We start from the raw sequence: 18,183 nt of genomic DNA on the forward strand, positions 1-18,183 counted from the left end.
TATAAGAGACAAACTACAGCACAGCGCTAAATACATTCCTATAAGAGACAAACTGCAGCACAGCGCTAAATACATCCCTATACGAGACAAACTGCAGCACAGCGCTAAATACATCCGTATAAGAGACAAACTGCAGCACAGCACTAAATACATCCTTATAAGAGACAAACTGCAGCACAGCGCTTAATGCATCCCTATAAGAGACAAAAGCTACAACACAGTGCTAAATACATCCCTATAAGAGACAAACTGCAGCACAGCGCTAAATGCATCCCTATAAGAGACAAACTGCAGCACAGTGCTAAATACATCCCTATAAGAGACAAACTGCAGCACAGCGCTAAATACAGTGGGGCAAAAAAGTATTTAGTCAGTCAGCAATAGTGCAAGTTCCACCACTTAAAAAGATGAGAGGCGTCTGTAATTTACATCATAGGTAGACCTCAACTATGGGAGACAAACTGAGAAAAAAAAATCCAGAAAATCACATTGTCTGTTTTTTTAACATTTTATTTGCATATTATGGTGGAAAATAAGTATTTGGTCAGAAACAAACAATCAAGATTTCTGGCTCTCACAGACCTGTAACTTCTTCTTTAAGAGTCTCCTCTTTCCTCCACTCATTACCTGTAGGAATGGCACCTGTTTAAACTTGTTATCAGTATAAAAAGACACCTGTGCACACCCTCAAACAGTCTGACTCCAAACTCCACTATGGTGAAGACCAAAGAGCTGTCAAAGGACACCAGAAACAAAATTGTAGCCCTGCACCAGGCTGGGAAGACTGAATCTGCAATAGCCAACCAGCTTGGAGTGAAGAAATCAACAGTGGGAGCAATAATTAGAAAATGGAAGACATACAAGACCACTGATAATCTCCCTCGATCTGGGGCTCCACGCAAAATCCCACCCCGTGGGGTCAGAATGATCACAAGAACGGTGAGCAAAAATCCCAGAACCACGCGGGAGGACCTAGTGAATGAACTGCAGAGAGCTGGGACCAATGTAACAAGGCCTACCATAAGTAACACACTACGCCACCATGGACTCAGATCCTGCAGTGCCAGACGTGTCCCACTGCTTAAGCCAGTACATGTCCGGGCCCGTCTGAAGTTTGCTAGAGAGCATTTGGATGATCCAGAGGAGTTTTGGGAGAATGTCCTATGGTCTGATGAAACCAAACTGGAACTGTTTGGTAGAAACACAACTTGTTGTGTTTGGAGGAAAAAGAATATTGAGTTGCATCCATCAAACACCATACCTACTGTAAAGCATGGTGGTGGAAACATCATGCTTTGGGGCTGTTTCTCTGCAAAGGGGCCAGGACGACTGATCCGGGTACATGAAAGAATGAATGGGGCCATGTATTGTGAGATTTTGAGTGCAAACCTCCATCCATCAGCAAGGGCATTGAAGATGAAACGTGGCTGGGTCTTTCAACATGACAATGATCCAAAGCACACCGCCAGGGCAATGAAGGAGTGGCTTCGTAAGAAGCATTTCAAGGTCCTGGAGAGGCCTAGCCAGTCTCCAGATCTCAACCCTATAGAAAACCTTTGGAGGGAGTTGAAAGTCCGTGTTGCCAAGCAAAAAGCCAAAAACATCACTGCTCTAGAGGAGATCTGCATGGAGGAATGGGCCAACATACCAACAACAGTGTGTGGCAACCTTGTGAAGACTTACAGAAAACGTTTGACCTCTGCCATTGCCAACAAAGGATATATTACAAAGTATTGAGATGAAATTTTGTTTCTGACCAAATACTTATTTTCCACCATAATATGCAAATAAAATGTTAAAAAAACAGACAATGTGATTTTCTGGATTTTTTTTCTCAGTTTGTCTCCCATAGTTGAGGTCTACCTATGATGTAAATTACAGACGCCTCTCATCTTTTTAAGTGGTGAAACTTGCACTATTGCTGACTGACTAAATACTTTTTTGCCCCACTGTACATCCCTATAAGAGACAAAAGCTACAGCACAGCGCTAAATGCATCCCTATAAGAGACAAACTACAGCACAGCGCTAAATACATCCCTATAAGAGGCAAACTGCAGCACAGTGCTAAATACATCCCTATAAGAGACAAACTACAGCACAGTGCTAAATACATGAATATAAGAGACAAACTACAGCACAGCGCTAAATACAACAATATAAGAGACAAACTACAGCACAGCGCTAAATACATCCCTATAAGAGACAAAAACTACAGCACAGCGCTAAATACATCCACATAAGAGACAAAAACTACAGCACAGCCCTAAATACATCCCTATAAGAGACAAACTGCAGCACAGCGCTAAATACATTCCTATAAGAGACAAACTGCAGCACAGCGCTAAATACAACAATATAAGAGACAAACTACAGCACAGCGCTAAATACATCCCTATAAGAGACAAAAGCTACAGCACAGCACTAAATACATCCCTTTAAGAAACAAAATCTACAGCACAGCGCTAAATGCATCAGTATAAGAGACAAACAACAGCACAGCGCTAAATACATCCCTATAAGAGACAATTGCTAAAGCACGGCGCTAAATACATCCCTATAAGAGACAAAAACTACAGCACAGCGCTAAATGCATCACTATAAGAGACAAACTACAGCACAGCGCTAAATGCATCACTATAAGAGACAAACTACAGCACAGCGCTAAATACATCCCTATAAGAGACAAACTGCAGCACAGCGCTAAATACATCCCTGTAAGAGACAAACTACATCACAGCGCTAAATACATCCCTATAAGAGACAAACTACATCACAGCGCTAAATACATCCCTATAAGAGACAAACTGCAGCACAGCGCTAAATACATCCCTATAAGAGACAAACTGCAGCACAGCGCTAAATACATCCCTATAAGAGACAAACTGCAGCACAGCGCTAAATACATCCCTATAAGAGGCAAACTGCAGCACAGTGCTAAATACATCTCTATAAGAGACAAACTACAGCACAGTGCTAAATACATCAATATAAGAGACAAACTACAGCACAGCGCTAAATACATCCCTATAAGAGACAAACTACAGCACAGTGCTAAATACATCCCTATAAGAGACAAACTACAGCACAGCGCTAAATACATCACTATAAGAGACAAACTACAGCACAGCGCTAAATACAACAATATAAGAGACAAACTACAGCACAGCGCTAAATACATCCCTATAAGAGACAAAAACTACAGCACAGTGCTAAATACATCCATATAAGAGACAAAAACTACAGCACAGCCCTAAATACATCCCTATAAGAGACAAACTGCAGCACAGCGCTAAATGCATCCCTATAAGAGACAAACTGCAGCACAGTGCTAAATACATCCCTATAAGAGAAAAACTGCAGCACAGCGCTAAATACAACAATATAAGAGACAAACTACAGCACAGCGCTAAATACATTCCTATAAGAGACAAACTGAAGCACAGCGCTAAATACATCCCTATACGAGACAAACTACAGCACAGCGCTAAATGCATCCCTATAAGAGACAAACTGCAGCACAGCGCTAAATACATCCCTATAAGAGACAAACTACAGCACAGCGCTAAATGCATCCCTATAAGAGACAAACTACAGCACAGCGCTAAATGCATCCCTATAAGAGACAAACTACAGCACAGCGCTAAATACATCCCTATAAGAGACGAAAACTGCAGCACAGCGCTAAATACATCCGTATAAGAGACAAACTGCAGCACAGCACTAAATACATCCCTATAAGAGACAAACTGCAGCACAGCGCTTAATGCATCCCTATAAGAGACAAAAACTGCAGCACAGCGCTAAATACATCCCTATAAGAGACAAACTGCAGCACAGCGCTAAATACATCCCTATAAGAGACAAACTGCAGCACAGCGCTAAATGCATCCCTATAAGAGAAAAACTACAGCACAGCGCTAAATACATCCCTGTAAGAGACAAACTACAGCACAGCGCTAAATACATCCCTATAAGAGACAAACTGCAGCACAGCACTAAATACATCCCTATAAGAGACATACTGCAGCACAGTGCTAAATACATCCCTATAAGAGACAAACTGCAGCACAGCGCTAAATACATCCCTATAAGAGACAAACTACAGCACAGTGCTAAATACATCCCTATAAGAGACAAACTGCAGCACAGTGCTTAATGCATCCCTATAAGAGACAAACTGCAGCACAGCGCTAAATACATCCCTATAAGAGACAAACTGCAGCACAGTGCTAAATACATCCCTATAAGAGACAAACTGCAGCACAGCGCTAAATGCATCCATATAAGAGACAAAAACTACAGCACAGCGATAAATACATCACTATAAGAGACAAACTACAGCACAGCGCTAAATACATCCCTATAAGAGACAAACTGCAGCACAGCGCTAAATTCATCCTTATAAGAGACAAAAACTGCAGCACAGCGCTAAATACATCCCTATAAGAGACAAACTGCAGCACAGTGCTAAATACATCCCTATAAGAGACAAACTGCAGCACAGCGCTAAATACATCCCTATAAGAGACAAACTGCAGCACAGCGCTAAATACATCCCTATAAGAGACAAACTACAGCACAGTGCTAAATTCATCCTTATAAGAGACAAACTACAGCACAGTGCTAAATACATCCCTATAAGAGACAAACTGCAGCACAGTGCTAAATACATCCCTATAAGAGACAAACTGCAGCACAGCGCTAAATACATCCCTATAAGAGACAAACTGCAGCACAGCGCTAAATACATTTCTATAAGAGACAAACTACAGCACAGTGCTAAATACATCCCTATAAGAGACAAACTGCTGCACAGCGCTAAATACAACAATATTAGAGCCAAACTACAGCACAGTGCTAAATAAATCCCTATAAGAAACAAAATCTACAGCACAGTGCTAAATACATCCCTATAAGAGACAAACTGCAGCACAGCACTAAATGCATCACTATACGAGACAAACTACAGCACAGCGCTAAATACATCCCTATAAGGGACAAACTGCAGCACAGCACTAAATACATCACTATAAGAGACAAACTACAGCACAGCACTAAATACATCACAATAAGAGACAAACTACAGCACAGCGCTTAATACATCCCTGAGAGAGACAAAAACTGCAGCACAGCACTAAATACATCCCTATAAGAAACAAAATCTACAGCACAGTGCTAAATACATCCCTATAAGAGACAAACTGCAGCACAGCGCTAAATGCATCCCTATAAGAGACAAAAACTACAGCACAGCGCTAAATGCATCACTATACGAGACAAACTACAGCACAGCGCTAAATGCATCCCTATAAGAGACAAACTACTGCACAGCGCTAAATACATCCTTATAAGAGACAAACTGCAGCACAGCGCTAAATACATCCCTGTAAGAGACAAACTACAGCACAGCGCTAAATGCATCCCTATAAGAGACAAACTGCAGCACAGCGCTAAATACATCCCTATAAGAGACAAACCACAGCACAGCGCTAAATACATCCCTATAAGAGACAAACTGCAGCACAGCGCTAAATGCATCCCTATAAGAGACAAACCACAGCACAGCGCTAAATACATCCCTATAAGAGACAAAAGCTACAGCACAGCGCTAAATGCATCCCTATAAGAGACAAACTACAGCACAGCGCTAAACACATCCCTATAAGAGGCAAACTGCAGCACCATGCTAAATACATCCCTATAAGAGACAAACTACAGCACAGTGCTAAATACATCAATATAAGAGACAAACTACAGCACAGCGCTAAATACATCCCTATAAGAGACAAACTACAGCACAGCGCTAAATACATCACTATAAGAGACAAACTACAGCACAGCGCTAAATACAACAATATAAGAGACAAACTACAGCACAGCGCTAAATACATCCCTATAAGAGACAAAAACTACAGCACAGCGCTAAATACATCCATATAAGAGACAAAAACTACAGCACAGCCCTAAATACATCCCTATAAGAGACAAACTACAGCACAGCGCTAAATACAACAATATAAGAGACAAACTACAGCACAGTGCTAAATACATCCCTATAAGAGACAAACTGCAGCACAGTACTAAATACATCCCTATAAGAGACAAACTGCAGCACAGCGCTAAATACATTTCTATAAGAGACAAACTACAGCACAGTGCTAAATACATCCCTATAAGAGACAAACTGCTGCACAGCGCTAAATACAACAATATAAGAGACAAACTACAGCACAGCACTAAATACATCACTATAAGAGACAAAAACTACAGCACAGCGCTAAATACATCCATATAAGAGACAAAAACTACAGCACAGTCCTAAATACATCCCTATAAGAGACAAACTACAGCACAGCGCTAAATACAACAATATAAGAGACAAACTACAGCACAGTGCTAAATACATCCCTATAAGAGACAAACTGCAGCACAGTACTAAATACATCCCTATAAGAGACAAACTGCAGCACAGCGCTAAATACATTTCTATAAGAGACAAACTACAGCACAGTGCTAAATACATCCCTATAAGAGACAAACTGCTGCACAGCGCTAAATACAACAATATAAGAGACAAACTACAGCACAGCGCTAAATACATGACAACGGGTATCCGTGACTCCTGTGAGCTCTAATGTAAAACCATTTACCTTACCTTATAACACCCCGGGATAACGGCCACCTCCCCCTTTCCAGCGACATAGGAATACCCCCTATTAAACACACGACAAATAAGTTGGATTAATTGGCCACAGCAGCCGTTTATTAACATTTAACATACAACAATTTAAATAACAGTAAAACCCCGGAAGTGGATGATCCTCGAAGCCCGAAACCAGTATTAACATTGTCCAGCCAACCGTCCCACCTATTTTGGCCTTATAACCGCCTTACCCCCAGCCGCTAAGCACCAGCTCGGAGGCAAACTCCACCCGCCAGGCCAAAACCGCACACCAGTTTGTGGGTCCCCTAATAATCCCCTCCACGGGATTATCTATACCCCTTTTACCATTACAAATCACCCCGGGGAGTCCAGGACCTATTGAGATCCCCCACCACCACTCCGCCATTTTCCACTTCCACCAACTTCGAGGGCCACCACCCCAGCCATGCTGCCGCGACATACGATCTTCCATATCTACATATACATAAATACATTCATCATGTTAAGCATCCTGGCTCTAACCTCCTACTAACAACAGTTAATTCTACCCTTAAACCTTAACTACAAAAAGGGAGGGTGGGTGGGAGCTTCTCTTCTGTGGCTGGTGAGTACCCAAATGGTTGCCCCCTCCACGTGGCCACCCCCTTTTATACAGCCCTCCCCCCTGCCCCATCCCTGAACCCTCCTTCCTTTTCAAATTCAAAAAACTCCGTCCCTCCCCTTATCTCCTGTTAACCCTATAACCCCCCAGCTTCCTATGAGCTCCCTTTTGTCCCACGTCACCCTGTCATGGCGGCCTCCCCCAAGGGCCAGGGGCCCAGTACGGCCTTTATTGACAACGGGTATCCGTGACTCCTGTGAGCTCTAATGTAAAACCATTTACCTTACCTTATAACACCCCGGGATAATGGCCACCTCCCCCTTTCCAGCGACATAGGAATACCCCCTATTAAACACACGACAAATAAGTTGGATTAATTGGCCACAGCAGCCGTTTATTAACATTTAGCATACAACAATTTAAATAACAGTAAAACCCCGGAAGTGGATGATCCTTGAAGCCCGAAACCAGTATTAACATTTTCCAGCCAACCGTCCCACCTATTTTGGCCTTATAACCGCCTTACCCCCAGCCGCTAAGCACCAGCTCGGAGGCAAACTCCACCCGCCAGGCCAAAACCGCACACCAATTTGTGGGTCCCCTAATAATCCCCTCCACGGGATTATCTATACCCCTTTTACCATTACAAATCACCCCGGGGAGTCCAGGACCTATTGAGATCCCCCCCCACCACTCCGCCATTTTCCACTTCCACCAACTTCGAGGACCACCACCCCAGCCACAAACATAAATGTACTAACCCCTTAGCCATTTATGTCCCTCCACACCTTCAAAGCTGTTTCGATGCCCTCTTGGATCGCTAAGCACCACATGTCGGTACCTACTGCATTCAAATGCACCCCATCCAACCTCCAATAACCTCCCGTACCGGACTCCAAATTTATGTGACGCACCACTACCGCTCCGTTCCTTGCCATGAACCTCGAAACAGCTTTGTTCACTTTAATCCTCGCCTTGTTCACCCCCTCTAGTGACCTAGCACCCCGCCAAACCTTCCGCGGTACGATGTCTGACCAAACCGCCAAGACCTTCGGAAACATTGCCCATAACCTCAACAAGTCAAACTTAATGTCTTTTATGAGTTCCCTGCACGGCCTCTTCCCCAAGTCATTACCCCCCAGGTGAATAACTAAAATTTGTGGGACCTGGTCCCAAAGCACGAAACGATGAAATTCCGGCAAAAATTGACTCCACGTCATCCCCCTTTTTCCAATCCATCTCAGTGTCGCGACGTCCCGCGAAAAACCCAATTGGCGGCCATCCGGGCGAACCGCTGCCCTCTCCGCCGCCCAGAACACGAACGAGTGTCCCATTATCCACACCAGCCTCCTATCGTGTTCTGTAAGAGAATAAACATTAACACTTGATCATTTCAGGAAAACCCACCGAATACGAGACCATGTAAAATTAAACTAGGTCCGGGCGAACATAAGACCGGAATCTTTCTGATTCCCACCGCCCAATTCTTTTAACCACTTCATCCCCCAACCCTCTCCTGGCTGCCTCCGTTGCAGCCCCTATCCGGAATGAATGGCCGCTATACTTTGCTGGGGAAATTCCCCCTGTCACCAAACACCTCCGAAAAACTGAAACAAATTGGTAGCGCGACAAGAAGGAACCATCTGCGAGAACCAACAACGGGTCAGATAATACACCCCCCCTTCTCATCAGCCTATCCACGCAGGATACCGGGCACAATGGACAATTGGGAACTTGAAATAACACCAACTTGCACCCTTTTCCAGTTACGTCCGTTTTTGACGACCTAATAAACACCACCACCTTGTCAGAGGTAACATCCACATCCTCTCTCCGTAAGCCCCCTGCCTTACATCTCGACGGGCTAACCAACTCTCCCAAGCGAAATGCCCCAAAAAACGCCAACGCAAAAGCCGCTTGGAATAAAATTATCTCCCAATCCGAAAAACAAACTACGCGTAATTGCCTTCCGATCGTTAACAGTACCTCAAAAGAGACCGGGCGTCTGCCATCGAACGACTTCTGCCCTTTTTTCAAACCCTTTACCACTTGCCTCACCATAAATGATTTCGTCTCATCCTGTAAACCTCTAGCCTTGAAACCGAATGCTAAACCAGCTAGCAGCTTACTCACTTTGGACACCGACCAACCCGATTCCCACACATGTCCTACTAGCAACAACAGCCTGTTCTCGTCGTCCATACCGGACCCGTAAGACCCCTTCCAACTTTCCCATGTACTCCAGGCCTGCTCATACTGCAGCCAAGACCTTTCTGACAGTGATCTAGCAAATAGCTCCCTCACGGCCCTAAAGGCAGGTTCCACAGCTCCGCTGGACATTCCCGGCACGCTGAGTCCAAGTAAGGCCTCAGCCCCTGAGACTGCTGCCACTGTGAATGGAAAAGGACATCATTAGCATTAGTAGGCTCATTCGCCTTGCAATCTGCTACAATCCATAAGTTAAGCTTTAGCCCCAAGAAAACCAGGTGCTGCAGTACCCTAACTGTTTCTTGAGACGCTGCAGACAGCGTATTGATGGCTTCCACAACAGTCACATTTTCGCAAGAAAAACAGATCTTTTTATTCATCACTGACTCGCCCCACACTGACAACGCCACTACTCGAGGAAATAACTGTAGTAGGACCCGGTTTTGTAACAACCCTCGCTCGCGCCAATAGAGTGGCCACTCCGCCACCAACACCTGCCCGCGAAACAACAAACTGAAACCACGCTTTTCAATCACGTTAATACTAAAACCTAAATCCACTGCGTTTTCAACTGTTTGAATCCAAATGGATTTGCCATTGTATTCCTCTAAGAAAAGAGCCCACACCTTCAAATCCTGTTTCAACTCCTTAGTCAGTCTGATGAAATGCAGGGGAGACTTTACTCCCACCGTCGCCAAAGACAAACGGCGACAAAATGCGCGGCCCATCGGCATAATTCTGCAAGCAAAGTTCAGCTTGCCCAGCAACGATTGCAAATCGTGTAGCGTTATCTTGCGCCGAGTACTTGCCTTTCTAACTTCCTCCCGAAAAGCAACCAACTTGTCATCAGGCAATCTACATTCCATTGCCACTGTATCAATTTCTATGCCTAGAAAACTTAGTGTCGTCACTGGGCCGACAGTTTTATCAGCCGCTAACGGAACTCCGAAACATTTTGCTACCCTCTCCATCGTGTGCAGTAAAATCGAGCAAGCCGCAGACTGTGGCGGGCCTACAAACAAGAAATCGTCAAGATAATGCAAACAAGAATTTAAACCAGATGCATCCTTAACAACCCAATCCAAGAATGTACTAAACGTTTCAAAATAGGCGCACGATAGCGAACAGCCCATGGGAAGGCAACGATCAATGAAAAAACCTCCGTCCCAAAAGCAGCCTAACAGGTGCATGCTCTCCGGGTGCACTGGTAACAGGCGAAACGCCGCCTCGATATCCGTTTTTGCCAACAAAGCTCCCCTACCACACAACCGTACCAGATTCATTGCTGCATCGAAAGACATGTAAGAAACTGCACACAGTTGAGGATCAATACCGTCGTTTACTGACAGACCTTTTGGGAAGGATAAATGATGAATAAGCCTAAATTTGTTAGGCTCCTTCTTCGGAACCACCCCTAGCGGTGATACCCTCAAATTACTGATTGGAGCTGTTGGAAAAGGTCCGGCCATCCTACCCAGATCAACCTCTTTTTTAAATTTTTCAGAAACAACGCTAGGAAACTGCAGTGCCGATTTTAGATTCTTTCTTGACAAACAAACATCACGCGCAATAAACGGAATTTTAAAACCATGACCAAAACCTTCCCTTAAAAGTGTCGCTGCTGCTACATCTGGGTATCTATTTAGATTCGCTTCCATCGCGTCCAGCCGCACCGGTGTCTCCCCTTTTTTCAGCACCGTCTCCCCCTCTTGTTTTTCCCCCTCTGAAACATCTAGCCACCCCGTGTGTACCCCCACAACTTGAGCATTCGTGCTTGAACTTACACTTGCTGCCGAACCTACATGTCCCCTCATTAAAGGAGAAACACAGTCCCTTCTGCATTGCGACCGAGTGTCCTGACTGTCCCAAACCCCCGGCGCCCCCTTGAAATGGCTGGGTTCCCTGATTCGCTCTAACCGGTGCCGTAACTCTCATCCACAACGCTATATCCTTATGATCCCAACGCATACTTGGTAGTACCGCTTTGCGCTGCCTGAATTGCTCGTCGTACCTTAACCATCCTAATCCGCCATATACCCTGTAAGCCTCCCCAATTGCATCCATATAGCAAAAAAGTCCCGAACAATTTTCGGGTGCCTTTTCGCCTATCACACTCGCTAATATAGCAAACGCCTGCAACCAATTAGAAAACGAACGAGGGATCAGACGGTACCTCCTCCTCTCCTCGTCATCTTTTTTGGAATCATCTCTTCTTAACCTATCCAGATTAAATCTTTCCAACGGTAATAACGAAAAAATTTCTACGTAATCCCCCTTCCAGATCTTTTCCTTCACCTCCTCCCTCAAATGTGACCCCAGCGGTCCCTCAAAACATACGTAAACTTCGCTCCTAGCGGAATCATCCAGACGCACAGTGTCTTCATTCTCCCTATCTTTGCTAGCCCCCTCATTCTGACCTCCCACGTCGGCTGACCCCGACCCCCTTCGTGCTTCACTGCCGCCTGACGCAGCTGAAAACGATGTTCCCTGGCCCTCACCCTGCGACGCCACCTCAGCCCTTGTTAACCCGCTTATCCCCGCTGGCCCTTCAGCGATTCCTAACCACGCCGCTGAAGGTGACCCCCCCCCTTGAGGGCCCCCGTACCATAATCTCGCTAGGTCTCTAAGGCCATGTAATATTAGTCCCATCCCCCCGCTAGCCTCCCCCGTAATTAACTCCCGTTCCCTACTCTCACTGGAAGCTACGGAGGGGTTAAAATTAGAAAAATGCTGGCTCTCACCTGGCTGCCTGGGCGCTGTGAACCCAGCAGCCGAAGGTCCTGGGTCCTGATGAAGGAGCGCTGGTCCCTTGCTGGCTCCGTGTGCTGGTGGCTCCGCAGCTCCCGGGTCAACCTGCCTCACCGGCTGCCCACCGCCAGAAGCAGGCGAACCGGCAAGAATCGCAGGGCCCCTCGGAGCTGCCGCCATGATCTGCAGGGCGCCGCCATCTTGGGGAGGTCTCCACAGGGCGCCGCCATCTTGATAAGGTCCTCGGCGCTGGTGCGCAGGCGCTGGGCTCCCAGCTCCGGCGCCATCTTGCCGGAGACCACCGCCATGCGGCGCCAGACTCCCTGCAGCAGCGCCATCTTGGGAAGAGTCCTGGGTGAGTGGCGACGCTGCAGCGCTGCCGACCGAGGCAGCCGGACGCTGCCCGCTGCCAAACGAAGCCGCCCCCTGGGCTGAAGAATGAAGCGCCGCTCCATCCGGCGTGTCTGAAGACAGGCCGGCCGGCTGCCGGCCGCTAGGTTGTCGCCGCACAGGGGCCCGCCCCCTGACTCCTTGCGCTCCTCCACGCCGAGCGGGGCCAGCAGGGACGCCGACACCCGCCACTCCCGGTCCGGAATTCCGCCGTCTCTGTGCCGCGGGGGGGGGGGGGAACCCGGCCCCTGTTGCAGGTCCCGCCGGAGAGATGGATTCCTCCCAGCCTGCGGGCGGGGAGCAGGGGGAACGCGTCCACCGGCCCTGGCTGGAGGGTCCCTAGAGGGGCTCCTTATGCGGCACCGGACCCGGGGGGTAGCCTCAGGGCTAAGGCGCGCCGGAGGCCGGGACCTCCGCGGCCGGAGTCCTGATGGAGGGGCGATGGAGGCTCCGGCTACCGACCCCTGAAGCAGGCTATTCACTGAAGCCTGAAGCCAGTCTGTTCCTTGGGCGGCTGCTTCCACCCGGAGCTGCTGAAGCAAGGCCTCAACATCCATCGCTTTGGGTACAACAGAGCTTCTCTTCTGTGGCTGGTGAGTACCCAAATGGTTGCCCCCTCCACGTGGCCACCCCCTTTTATACAGCCCCCCCCCTGCCCCATCCCTGAACCCTCCTTTCTTTTCAAATTCAAAAAACTCCGTCCCTCCCCTTATCTCCTGTTAACCATATAACCCCCCAGCTTCCTATGAGCTCCCTTTTGTCCCACGTCACCCTGTCATGGCGGCCTCCCCCAAGGGCCAGTGGCCCAGTACGGCCTTTCTTCCCTATAAGAGACAAACTACAGCAAAGTGCTAAATACATCCCTATAAGAAACAAAATCTACAGCACAGTGCTAAATACATCCCTATAAGAGACAAACTGCAGCACAGCGGTAAATGCATCCCTATAAGAGACAAAAGCTACAGCACAGCGCTAAATACATCACTATAAGAGACAAACTGCAGCACAGCACTAAATACATCACTATAAGAGACAAACTACAGCACAGCACTAAATACATCACTATAAGAGACAAACTACAGCACAGCGCTTAATACATCCCTAAGAGAGACAAAAACTGCAGCACAGCACTAAATACATCCCTATAAGAAACAAAATCTACAGCACAGTGCTAAATACATCCCTATAAGAGACAAACTGCAGCACAGCGCTAAATGCATCCCTATAAGAGACAAAAACTACAGCACAGCGCTAAATGCATCCCTATAAGAGACAAACTACAGCACAGCGCTAAATGCATCCCTATAAGAGACAAACTACAGCACAGCGCTAAATACATCCTTATAAGAGACAAACTGCAGCACAGCGCTAAATACATCCCTGTAAGAGACAAACTACAGCACAGTGCTAAATACATCCCTATAAGAGACAAACTGCAGCACAGCGCTAAATACATCCCTATAAGAGACAAACCACAGCACAGCGCTAAATACATCCCTATAAGAGACAAAAGCTACAGCACAGCGCTAAATACAACAATATAAGAGACAAACTACAGCACAGTGCTAAATACATCCCTATAAGAGACAAACTACAGCACAGCGCTAAATACATCCCTATAAGAGGCAAACTGCAGCACAGTGCTAAATACATCCCTATAAGAGACAAACTACAGCACAGTGCTAAATACATCAATATAAGAGACAAACTACAGCACAGCGCTAAATACATCCCTATAAGAGACAAACTACAGCACAGTGCTAAATACATCCCTATAAGAGACAAACTACAGCACAGCGCTAAATACATCACTATAAGAGACAAACTACAGCACAGCGCTAAATACAACAATATAAGAGACAAACTACAGCACAGCGCTAAATACATCCCTAAAAGAGACAAAAACTACAGCACAGCGCTAAATACATCCATATAAGAGACAAAAACTACAGCACAGCCCTAAATACATCCCTATAAGAGACAAACTGCAGCACAGCGCTAAATACATCCCTATAAGAGACAAACCACAGCACAGCGCTAAATACATCCCTATAAGAGACAAAAGCTACAGCACAGCGCTAAATGCATCCCTATAAAAGACAAACTACAGCACAGCGCTAAATACATCCCTATAAGAGGCAAACTGCAGCACAGTGCTAAATACATCCCTATAAGAGACAAACTACAGCACAGTGCTAAATACATCAATATAAGAGACAAACTACAGCACAGCGCTAAATACAACAATATAAGAGACAAACTACAGCACAGCGCTAAATACATCCCTATAAGAGACAAAAACTACAGCACAGCGCTAAATACATCCATATAAGAGACAAAAGCTACAGCACAGCGCTAAATACATCCCTATAAGAGACAAACTGCAGCACAGCGCTAAATGCATCCCTATAAGAGACAAACTGCAGCACAGTGCTAAATACATCCCTATAAGAGAAAAACTGCAGCACAGCGCTAAATACAACAATATAAGAGACAAACTACAGCACAGCGCTAAATACATCCCTATAAGAGACAAACTGCAGCACAGCGCTAAATACATTCCTATAAGAGACAAACTGCAGCACAGCGCTAAATACATCCCTATAAGAGACAAACTGCAGCACAGCGCTAAATACATCCCTGTAAGAGACAAACTACAGCACAGTGCTAAATACATCCCTATAAGAGACAAACTGCAGCACAGCGCTAAATACAACAATATAAGAGACAAACTACAACACAGCGCTAAATACATCCCTATAAGAGACAAACTACAGCACAGTGCTGAATACATCCCTATAAGAGACAAACTACAGCACAGCACTAAATACATCACTATAAGAGACAAACTACAGCACAGCGCTAAATACAACAATATAAGAGACAAACTACAGCACAGCGCTAAATACATCCCTATAAGAGACAAAAACTACAGCACAGCGCTAAATACATCCATATAAGAGACAAAAGCTACAGCACAGCGCTAAATACATCCCTATAAGAGACAAACTGCAGCACAGCGCTAAATGCATCCCTATAAGAGACAAACTGCAGCACAGTGCTAAATACATCCCTATAAGAGAAAAACTGCAGCACAGCGCTAAATACAACAATATAAGAGACAAACTACAGCACAGCGCTAAATACATCCCTATAAGAGACAAACTGCAGCACAGCGCTAAATACATTCCTATAAGAGACAAACTGCAGCACAGCGCTAAATACATCCCTATAAGAGACAAACCACAGCACAGCGCTAAATACATCCCTATAAGAGACAAAAGCTACAGCACAGCGCTAAATGCATCCCTATAAGAGACAAACTGCAGCACAGTGCTAAATACATCCCTATAAGAGACAAACTACAGCACAGTGCTAAATACATCAATATAAGAGACAAACTACAGCACAGCGCTAAATACAACAATATAAGAGACAAACTACAGCACAGCGCTAAATACATCCCTATAAGAGACAAAAACTACAGCACAGCGCTAAATACATCCATATAAGAGACAAAAACTACAGCACAGCCCTAAATACATCCCTATAAGAGACAAACTACAGCACAGCGCTAAATACAACAATATAAGAGACAAACTACAGCACAGCGCTAAATACATCCCTATAAGAGACAAACTGCAGCACAGCGCTAAATACATCCCTATAAGAGACAAAAGCTACAGCACAGCGCTAAATGCATCCCTATAAGAGACAAACTGCAGCAGAGTGCTAAATACATCCCTATAAGAGACAAACTACAGCACAGTGCTAAATACATCAATATAAGAGACAAACTACAGCACAGCGGTAAATACAACAATATAAGAGACAAACTACAGCACAGCGCTAAATACATCCCTATAAGAGACAAAAACTACAGCACAGCGCTAAATACATCCATATAAGAGACAAAAACTACAGCACAGCCCTAAATACATCCCTATAAGAGACAAACTACAGCACAGCGCTAAATACAACAATATAAGAGACAAACTACAGCACAGCGCTAAATACATCCCTATAAGAGACAAACTGCAGCACAGTGCTAAATACATCCCTATAAGAGACAAACTGCAGCACAGCGCTAAATACATCCCTATAAGAGACAAACCACAGCACAGTGCTAAATACATGAATATAAGAGACAAACTACAGCACAGCGCTAAATACAACAATATAAGAGACAAACTACAGCACAGCGCTAAATACATCCCTATAAGAGACAAAAACTACAGCACAGCGCTAAATACATCCATATAAGAGACAAAAACTACAGCACAGCCCTAAATACATCCCTATAAGAGACAAACTGCAGCACAGCGCTAAATACAACAATATAAGAGACAAACTACAGCACAGCGCTAAATACATCCCAATAAGAGACAAACTGCAGCACAGCGCTAAATACATTCCTATAAGAGACAAACTGCAGCACAGCGCTAAATACATCCCTATAAGAGACAAACTACAGCACAGTGCTAAATACATGAATATAAGAGACAAACTACAGCACAGCGCTAAATACAACAATATAAGAGACAAACTACAGCACAGCGCTAAATACATCCCTATAAGAGACAAAAACTACAGCACAGCGCTAAATACATCCATATAAGAGACAAAAACTACAGCACAGCCCTAAATACATCCCTATAAGAGACAAACTGCAGCACAGCGCTAAATACAACAATATAAGAGACAAACTACAGCACAGCGCTAAATACATCCCTATAAGAGACAAACTGCAGCACAGCGCTAAATACATTCCTATAAGAGACAAACTGCAGCACAGCGCTAAATACATCCCTATAAGAGACAAAGTGCAGCACAGTGCTAAATACAACAATATAAGAGACAAACTACAGCACAGCGCTAAATACATCCCTATAAGAGACAAAAGCTACAGCACAGCACTAAATTCATCCCTATAAGAAACAAAATCTACAGCACAGCGCTAAATGCATCAGTATAAGAGACAAACTACAGCACAGCGCTAAATACATCCCTATAAGAGACAATTGCTAAAGCACGGCGCTAAATACATCCCTATAAGAGACAAAAACTACAGCACAGCGCTAAATGCATCACTATAAGAGACAAACTACAGCACAGCGCTAAATGCATCACTATAAGAGACAAACTACAGCACAGCGCTAAATACATCCCTATAAGAGACAAACTGCAGCACAGCGCTAAATACATCCCTGTAAGAGACAAACTACATCACAGCGCTAAATACATCCCTATAAGAGACAAACTACATCACAGCGCTAAATACATCCCTATAAGAGACAAACTGCAGCACAGCGCTAAATACATCCCTATAAGAGACAAACTGCAGCACAGCGCTAAATACATCCCTATAAGAGACAAACTGCAGCACAGCGCTAAATACATCCCTATAAGAGGCAAACTGCAGCACAGTGCTAAATACATCTCTATAAGAGACAAACTACAGCACAGTGCTAAATACATCAATATAAGAGACAAACTACAGCACAGCGCTAAATACATCCCTATAAGAGACAAACTACAGCACAGTGCTAAATACATCCCTATAAGAGACA

The sequence above is a fragment of the Ranitomeya imitator genome, chromosome 10 (genome assembly GCF_032444005.1).
Source record: "Ranitomeya imitator isolate aRanImi1 chromosome 10, aRanImi1.pri, whole genome shotgun sequence".
Taxonomy (NCBI): Eukaryota; Metazoa; Chordata; class Amphibia; order Anura; family Dendrobatidae; genus Ranitomeya; species Ranitomeya imitator.